Source organism: Miscanthus floridulus, chromosome 19, assembly GCF_019320115.1.
Source record: "Miscanthus floridulus cultivar M001 chromosome 19, ASM1932011v1, whole genome shotgun sequence".
NCBI classification, from domain to species: Eukaryota; Viridiplantae; Streptophyta; class Magnoliopsida; order Poales; family Poaceae; genus Miscanthus; species Miscanthus floridulus.
The window spans coordinates 113,979,343-113,987,848 of record NC_089598.1 but is presented as its reverse complement, the minus strand read 5'-3'; the positions used below and the strand labels follow the sequence as shown (position 1 = coordinate 113,987,848).

Here is an 8,506-nt window from a genome sequence, read left to right as displayed (position 1 = left end):
AGTCAACATCAGTAAGGTTCCAGAGAGCAGTTTTTGTGACCGGACGCGTCCGGTCAATGCTGACCGAACGCAGGTTAGAATCCGATCATAACTTAACGGCTCTGTGACGGGGATAACTGATCGGAGCGTCCGGTCACCCCGTAAAGTGCTGACTCAACCTCCTAACGATTCGTTTTGAATGAGGAGGTTATAAATATTTTCTCTATTAATCCAAGGGAGGTCTCTCGCCCATTTGATCAGCTGAGAAACACACTTAAGAGTGCATAGGAGAGCAAGAGTCTAGTGAGGTGATTGAGATTTAAGAATCCAAGATTAATGCCTCATTAGTGCAAGGAGAGTAGCAAGTGTGCATCCACCCTTCTCATTAGGCTTGTTGTGGTCAAGTGAGAGTTCATGTTTGTTACTCTTGGTGATCGCCATCACCTAGATGGCTTGGTGGTGATTGGGAGTTTGGTGATCATCCGGTGAAGTTTGTGGATGGCCCAACTCAAGTTGTGAGCGGTTGTGGGCGATTCACCGCGACGGAGTGTCGAAGAATTAGCCCGTAGAGAGCACTTGATTGTTGTGCGGATCAAGGGGGAGCTACACCCTTGCGCGGGTGCTCCAACGAGGACTAGTGGGGAGTGGCGACTCTTCGATACCTCGGCAAAACATTGCCGCGTTCCTTCTCTTCTCTTTACGTTAAGCATTTATATTTGAGCAATTTTATTCTTGTCTTTACATTCCTAGAATTGCCATGGTAAAGTAGGATTAGAACTTAGGTTGTAAAACTTTTATACGGTAGAACATTAGAAAACATTCTAGGCACAAGGGGTGAAGTGGGCTAAGTGTAGGGTTTAATTATTGTAAAGAATTTTAAAATTAACCCAGGGCCTGTTCGGCAGGACTGAAAAATACTATTCCAGCTGATTGATGTGAGAGAAAAATACTGTTCTGACAGGACATCAACAGTGCCCCGCTGAGTGGCCTGGCCATCCCCAGCCAGCCGAATAAGCCAGCCGAACAAGCCCCCAACTTTAATCAATGTTATAGTGAATAGTATTAACATCTAATCCCTTCGTCCTAAAATATCTGTCGTTTTCGTTTCTCAAGAAACAACTTTGACAAAATATATATTAAAAAATATTAATATTTATGGTAGATAATTGATATTACTCGAAAGATCTTTGAATCTAGTTTTTAATATATTTATTTGGAGATACAAATGTTGCACGTATTTTCTATAAATCAAGTCAAACTTGCGGCACGGAAACCAAAAACAACAAATAATTTGAGAGGAAGTATATCTCCAACTTGATTTAGTATAGAAATATATTTCATACAACTTTGATTCAAATTTTAAATACTTATGGAAAAGCGAGGTTACATTTTTTTTCCCTACGCAGGGATGTATATTATTGCCGTGATTCAAAATCCTAGCGTGGTAGTCTGGGACTAGCACACTAGCGTCCTCGGCAAAAGAGTAGAACCTCCCTCCGGTGTCCGGTCTCCTTGGTTTCCATCCAAGGAACCAAAAATCCAAAATCAAAGCGGTGTTCACAGTGCACAGTCGCACCGATGGCACGTGTTATGCTACCGCTACCCCCACGCATATTCGCGTCTGATTGGACGGGGAGAGGAGGAGTCTCATAGGTACAGTAGGCGTAGACCTCGCGCTCCAGGTGTCAGAGCAGCAGCCGGTGGGCTCCACACCATGCCTCACGCCGGAAGCCCGAGCGCCGCGTCCACCAAAACACCGTACACCGCCACCTCCTCGTCCCATCCAACGCAGAGAAACGCCCTCAAGTCCATACACCACGTGCACGCACTCCGATCCCCCGCTTTGTGCAAGCGCAATCTCCACCACTCGTCTGTCGCGGAACCCGCGATCCAACGGTGAGCGTCTACGAAAGAGCCATAGACCGGATGCAGCGAGCTCTCCAACCACTCCCCACACACCGCTTCTCTCTCTCTTCGTGCGCTGCGCTCACACGCACGCATACATATACACACTGGCTTCTCTCTGCCTTCCCGGTGATCCCTCCCCTCCCCTCCGCTCCCCTTCCCGAAACCAAAAGGCATTGGGGTTTTAGTGGGTGGTAGCTGAAGAGGCCACCAATGGCGTCGTACGGCAGCGGCGGCCCGTGGACCACGGTTCCGGTCCGCTCCCGCAGGGCGGAGCCGCTCGCCCCCGTCTCCTCGCGGCGGTGGCAGCGGAGGCGGAGGCGGCGACAGCGTGCCGGGGGTGGGCGTGCTCGCCGCGGCGGTGGATGGGCTCGAGATCGGCGGCGACGGGGAGAGGCGGCTGGACAAGTACGACATCCCGGTGCAGGTGAGCGGGGAGGGCGCGCCGGCCCCCGCCGACGGGTTCGAGGCGGCCGGGCTGGCGGAGGCCGTGCTCCGGAACGTGGCGCGCTGCGGCTACGACAACCCCACGCCCGTGCAGCGCTACGCCATGCCGATCGTCATGGCGGGGAGGGACCTCATGGCGTGCGCGCAGACCGGGTCCGGGAAGACAGCCGCGTTCTGCCTCCCCGTCGTCAGCGGCCTGGTGGCGGCGCCGGCGGGAGGAGGGAACGGGTACGGGTACGGCCGGCGGGACAGGGGCTTCGACCGCGTCGCCAAGCCGCGGGCACTCGTCCTCGCGCCCACCAGAGAGCTTGCAGCCCAGGTAAAGGCTCGAGGTTCCGGCTCGCTTTTTTACTACGTTTTTCGCCGTTTGTTTGGAATGCGGTGCGGCGTATTGTGGCGTCGTCAATGCGGCCGCGCGCGGATGCCATTGCTCCCGCGCGGCTCGTAGATCTTGTTCGTTCGTGTATCCCTACTTGTTCGAAGGTGTTGTAGACATCACCGTGCTTTTGTTGTCGTTGTAGTCCTGGGTGTCGCGTGGCGTGCATGCCCGCTTCTGTAGCATTGCTGTGCGTATGCGGATGTGCGCGGACGATGGGCAGTGTGGCTGCTGCCCGCGCTCTGCAGAATGCATGTCTGTGTGCGAGTTGGTACCCTCGCGAATTGGGGTTTTGCCACTTACCCTAGTCGAATATTGCGAGGTTTCGCTGGGGACGAATTGCACATGCACCTGCCTAATGTAGATTGTATTGATGAGATTCTAACTGATACACTAGATTTCGATGGAAGGATACACTTTAATTGCTGTATGCTTTGCTTCGGCCGTATAATTGGAGCAACATATCATCTGCCAGGTTCTATAATCCATCCTAGCATGCTAGAATTTTTTCTGCACAATTGTACATGGAAGGCATTAGTCATAGGGACTGTAGTTTCCTGTCAAAAACAACAGGTCGATTGCAGTTTTCTGACAGATGAAGTCTGCTGTGTCAGGTTCCTTTTTTAATTTCCTGACTTTGGTTCGAGGATTGCTGGCATTGTTTCAGCGTGTGGATTAAAATGCCTATTAGTCACTACTTGCTGAATTGCTGTCCACAAAACACTGCACATGTTTTGTGAATTAGGATTAGGATGGGCCTCACGTACTTTGAGTATGTTTCTGGTCCTTCATTTTGAGTACAACATGTTTAGCTCTTCCTTCAATCAGATCTTGTGTGTAATTAATCTTGCTTCATCTGGACCATCAATGTGTGAATTTGCACATGTGAATGCTTGCTCTTTCCTATGATTAATGCTATTCTCCACAACTGCACTTTGGGCGTGTAGATTTCGACCCCCATTCCAAATTATAGCTTAATTTGGCTTGTCCTAAGTCAAACTTAGCTAACTTTGATCAATAATAACATCTACAAGCATTAAATAAATGCACAACCAAAACATGGAGTACTTGATGAAACCAATTTGATGCTATAGATTTTGTTAGTGCATTTTTATATATACTCTGTCGAAGTTGAATAAGTTGACCTAAGATAAAGCTAAAGGGAGCTATAATTCGTAACGAAGGTAGTAACTTTCAATATGTCATCCTTGCCAGAATGCTAGTTCTGTTGGTCATTTTATAATGTAAATCTGTAGTTCTGTGTTGATATTTGTGTTTTAGGATGTTCTAGGTCATTCAATTTGGCATGTGTTTCCTTTTATGGACCCGTTTGGGTGCCCTGAATTGGAGTGCTTTTACAGCATATTTGAGCAGCCATGCTCGCTAGTGCTCCTACTGTGTCGTGAACTCGTGGTTGTCCAATGGCTACCAGGAACATGTCGTTGCTTCAAAGGACGGGGACAGCAGGCGAATAGTATAATAAAATGGAATTGGACTTTCCACTTTTCAAGTCCCTGAATCTTACATTGGTCTATAGGGCCTCACAGCCCTCACTAGAATTGATTAGAATTGTCATTTTAGTTCTAAACAGCACCAGATAGACCGTGCAAACAATATGATTATGATTCAACCCAATTCCAGAGATCCAAACAGGCTCTTATATATTTTCTCATGAATTTCTCTTTTTCAATCAATGGCATTAAGTGGTGATTGATGAAGCAATTCATGCTTGATTCCTATATATAGTGTTACTTCTGATTGGATTTAGTGTTTTTTGGTTTTATATTTCAGATTAACGAGGAGGCCAAGAAGTTTTCTTTCCAAACAGGACTCAAAGTCGTGGTAGCTTATGGGGGAACACCAATGTATAACCAGGTGGTTGCTGCTTTCTTGCATGCTTTTGTTTTTCTGCAACCCTTGTTTCGTTGTCTATTTATGAAGACTAGTTTATTTGTAAAGCAGTTCAGATAGCAATGTTAGTGTAGAAGTAGAGCATATTTTTGGAAAGTTTTACCAAAATATCTGATAAATCATTGTCCCTGCAATTTCTTGATGTGGCACTCAACAGTGGGGCATTATGGGTAGACAATGCTGTATAACTTTTGTGAATGCGCACGCTGTATTTATATTGCCTGCCTTCACAATATTGATGTGGTTTCTATTTTTTCATGCTTGCTGTTTTTAGCTGCGTGATCTAGAGAGGGGTGTTGATCTTCTTGTTGCTACACCTGGACGCCTTGTGGACATGGTTGAGCGATCGAGGATCTCTCTTGAGGCAATTAAGTACCTGGTAATGGATGAGGCTGACAGAATGCTGGATATGGGGTTTGAACCTCAGATAAGAAAGATAGTTGACATGATGAATATGCCAAAAAAGTCTGTAAGACAAACTATGCTCTTCAGCGCAACTTTCCCACCTGAAATACAGGTAGAGAATTATGATTACCTTGGACTTTTTTGTTTTGGTAAAGCAGTATGATCTGGAAGCTGAATATTTTTCATGTTTTCTCCTATAACTTGCAAACTTTGGACTTTATATGGCATGCATTTTTTTTTCTGAAAGGGCAAGCATTTTTATAAGAACACTGGCAACTAAATGGCACTTCTCTTTTTGAATAAAAGTGGATACCACTTAAATCTTATACTGCACAAGGGATGTTAGTCTTTAGGTTGTCATGATATAGTCTACAACTATTTGCTGTTAAATTGATACATATTTGACTGATGTCTTAATGTGTTTATTCCCAGAGGTTGGCTTCTGATTTCTTGTACAATTACATATTTGTTACTGTCGGGAGGGTTGGGTCAAGCACTGACCTGATTGAGCAGAAAATTGAGTTTGTTAATGACGGGGAGAAAAGAGGCTTCCTGATAGATCTTTTGCAGAAGCAATCTGTTTGTGTGGCCGATAGCAAGGTATATGGTAGCTTTTCTTATCTTGGATTGAAATTTGATGGTTTGCCATTTCTTTCTCAGAAACTTCTAATGTTAATTTGCATGTTTTTCTAGCTGCAGCAACCCCTAACATTGGTCTTTGTGGAGACAAAGCGGGAAGCTGATTCACTGCGGTATTTTCTACAGTCAAAAGGTTTCCCAGCAACAGCAATCCATGGTGACAGAACACAACAGGTGAATACATTTCTCGCTATAGTAATTGTCTAGCTGGTTCTTACATTACAGACCTAGAAACACGACACCAATTTTAGTCAGAAAATATCTGCAGTGGTGGTTTTATGTCTTTGGCCTCACTGCTACAGCACAAAGCTTGCACTGGACCATTTGTTTCCAGTTCTATGTCTATGTACTGTTTCTGAAAGCTTCAAACTGTATTCCTCATTGATGGCTTGAAACAGTATCTATGTTCCATGAAGATGATGGATCCTCTTTTGCCCCAACAATTTAATCTGCCTAACTTCATCCATCTGTATTATATTGGCATTCATCTTTTGCTGCTAATGCAGTGTTTATCATAACTGTATTAATTATGATTGAAAATGGCTGCATTTACTTGGCACGATCTTCTTTGACCCAACATTCCATGACTCCAATGTTATCTGTTACCATGATATGATGCTGTTGGTACTTTCAGCACAGCCATTTAATAAGTTGCTACCAGTGAAAGTTTTCTGCATTTTATCTGTTATGTTTGGCACAAAATTAACCTATTTGTGCTTCCCTTTTAGAAGTATCACTGCTGATCTAATTTATTCTAATATACATATTTTACATGTTCAGTATATAATTTCTTTTGTTTGTGCATTCCCATTTTGTAGGAGAGGGAGAGCGCACTGAAATCCTTCAAGAGTGGTGCCACTCCTATCATGGTCGCCACCTGATGTAGCTTCAAGGGGTCTGGATGTCCCGAACGTGGCTCATGTGATCAATTACGACCTCCCCAAGAGCATCGAAGATTACGTCCACAGGATCGGAAGAACTGGGAGAGCCGGAAAGGCTGGGATCGCCACGGCTTTCTTTACCGAGTCGAACCAACCCCTGGCAAAGGGCCTGCTGGAGCTGATGACTGAGGCGAAGCGGGATGTGCCTGAGTGGCTGGTGGAGTATGCAAACAGGCCGTGCTATGGAGGGTCCAGCTACCGCAGCAGAGGCCGAAGGGGTGGCGGAGGGTTTGGTGGAAGAGACTATCGCTGCAGCAGTGATTATGGCTATGGTGGCGACGGTGGTGGCTATTCCAGCCGTGGTGGCAGCTACTCTGGTGGTGGCGGTTATTCCAGCCGCAGTGGTGGCTACTCTGGTGGCAGCAGCAGCTACTCTGGCGGCGGTTCTCGTGGTGGTAGCGGAAACTCTAGTGGTGGCGGTGGCGGTGGAGGTTCCTACGGGTCAAGTGCTCCTCCTCCCCGGTACTACCCGTCGTACCCCATGGGCACCGATGACATCAGCGCCTCTGGCTGGGACTAGTCAATGCCCACGCGTATCCTTAATGCACATACCATATAGGTACATATACATATAGCACTACTTCTGTAGTAGCTCGGTCTTTCTCTGGTCCTTTTGCCTTGCCGGCCCTCGTCTAGTCCTGCCATATACATTGCCATGGCCCTGTTGCACAGGGGCAAGCTTGGGAGTGGGGAACTTGGGGGTTGTTTTTTTGTGTCAGTGTGGTGGGAGTGTTGCGACGTTGGGAACCCACTTGGTGGTTGAACTTGAAGGTTATATATATGCAGTTATCAGATATTGGTTGTAACAGTGGCAAGTGACACTGCTGATTTGCTATTCAATCAAGAGCTGTCCAGTACTTGCTGGTACTCTGAATCTCTGATGAAAGATGGAATGGGGAGTTTGGTTTCAGGAGTTCTATATGTAGCGCCTCTTCACTTAATTTTGTTGTTTGCTTTTCTGTTATGAAATGGATTGATTCATCCATGACAAGCCAATACATAATATTAACATAAGGAAATATAGTTAGTCGACCAAATTTTATGTCATGAACTCGGACACCGTTTGGTTCATGGGGAAAAACATAGGGAAGAACAAAGGACGAAAAAGAGAAACCATTTCAGACGAAAGGTGACGAAACCTACACTTTTAGATGAATGAAAAAATGAGCTCTGAGCTCATGGGAATATTTCCTGTGACTCGCTTGCACACTCACACGCTAATCCAAGATGTTTTCTGTGTTTTTTTTTCTAAAGCTCGAGCAACGAACAATCATTAGTCACTGTTGAAGAAACCATTCTAGAGGAAAAGGTGGTGAAATCTGCACTTTTGGATGAATGAAAAAAATGAGCTCTGAGCTCATGGGAATATTTCCCGTGACTCGCGTGCACACTCACGCTAATACAAGGTGTTTTTTTTTTTTCCTGAAGCTCGAGCAACGAACAATCATTAGTCACTGTTGAAGTATGTTTAAAGTTTACTAGTCCCTACTTGCATGCACATCCATGTGGGCTCATCCAAGACACTTCAATTTTATTGACACAAATACGTCAGCTTTGTAAAGAAGTATTTAGCTTATGTTTAGTCTAAACAACGTTGCCACAGACCAATAGATTCCTATGCTATTAGCATTCCTATGTTTCAAACACTCTGTTTCTATAAAATTCATGTATTTTTCAATCCTATGCTTTACGCCTTAATTTCTTTTCTATTGTTTTGTTTTCTCTCATTTCTGTGTTTTATATTCCTCTGTTCCAAATAGACCCTCATGATGTATAACTCATCTAGAATGAGGTGTTTTTTTTTTCAAAACAAACCCCTTTTAAATGCACTCCTAGATGTGATGGCTTGCTTGAAATTTGAATGCACTAGCACTTTGTGTTGTTGTTATGCCGGAATCTGTAC

At 45.3% G+C, this 8,506-nt stretch overlaps 1 pseudogene; it reads left to right on the top strand.

Moving 5' to 3' along the window:
• The first annotated feature begins 2,031 nt into the window (after positions 1-2,031).
• On the top strand, positions 2,032-7,439 carry LOC136528698 (DEAD-box ATP-dependent RNA helicase 52A-like; annotated as a pseudogene).
• Positions 7,440-8,506: the final 1,067 nt, after the last annotated feature.